The sequence below is a fragment of the Lactuca virosa genome, chromosome 2 (assembly GCF_052849685.1).
Source record: "Lactuca virosa cultivar CGN04683 chromosome 2, Lactuca_virosa_CGN04683_v6, whole genome shotgun sequence".
NCBI classification, from domain to species: Eukaryota; Viridiplantae; Streptophyta; class Magnoliopsida; order Asterales; family Asteraceae; genus Lactuca; species Lactuca virosa.
This window is the reverse complement of record NC_136427.1, coordinates 76,915,126-76,916,133: the sequence shown is the minus strand read 5'-3', so window position 1 is coordinate 76,916,133 and position 1,008 is coordinate 76,915,126. Positions and strand designations below refer to the sequence as shown.

General features: G+C 40.4%; 1 non-coding gene across 1 annotated transcript; it reads right to left on the bottom strand.

Annotated features, from left to right (window-relative positions):
* Positions 1-243: 243 nt before the first annotated feature.
* LOC145161963 (small nucleolar RNA R71) lies at positions 244-350 on the bottom strand. The gene has a single exon (XR_013738818.1). It is a non-coding gene; the product is annotated as a small nucleolar RNA R71 (small nucleolar RNA).
* Positions 351-1,008: the final 658 nt, after the last annotated feature.

Here is a 1,008-nt window from a genome sequence, read left to right as displayed (position 1 = left end):
ATCCCATTCTATGGGAAAGATCATGAATATGCTTTCAAACATTTAGACGAGGTCAGTGATATTGCGGATTATTTTAATACTCCTAATATCCCAAGGGAGACAGCTTTGTTAAGGATGTTACCAGTCACTTTCAAGGGAGCTGCAAAAGACTGGTTGAAGGCTCTTCCATCTGGTACAATCACCACATGGGCCCAATTGCGTGAAAAATTTTTAGATCAGTTTTGCTCACCCTCCAAAATCTCTAAGCTCAAGAAGGTGATTGACAACTTTGAGCAAAATCCGGGGGAGTCATTATACGAGGCATGGGAGCGCTACAAGGGGTTGTTAAGGAATTGTCCTCAACATGACCTAAATATTCAGCAAGAAATGTCAATATTCTATTATGGGGTGAATGTCATGACTAGACAACTCCTTGATTCACAAGGACCACTAACAAAGAAGAACCCAATTCAGGCTAAGGAGTCGATTGAAGAATTTTCAAAGCACTCTCGTGAGTATCACAACCCAGGGCGTGATGGAATAAAAGTCAGTGGAGGTGCACAAACTAAAGAGATGGCTACTGTGATGGCAATGCTTAGCACCATGGATAGGATATTGACCCAAATGGACCAATCAATTCATGCAATTCGAGTTGGTTGCGAGAGATGTAGTGGCCCGCATTTGACAAAAGATTGCAATATGGATGAATATGGAAACACGAAAGCTCAAGTTTGATATTCTAGTGGGGACAAATACGATGAAGATTGGAGGAAACCAAAGAAGGAGTGGCTGCCTTACGATGAATACAAGAAGCAAAAAGAAGAGAAATTTAGGCAAACTGGCCGGGGTTTTTACCAAAGAGAGCAACCACCAGCTGAGAAAAAAGTTAATCTAGAGACCATGTTAATAAAGTTTATAGAAGCTTCAGAAAAAAGGCATGATGCTACTGATGCTATGATGATTGACCAACAATCATTATTAAAAAATCAGCAAGCTTCCATCAATAACCTTGAAGTACAACTAGGTCAA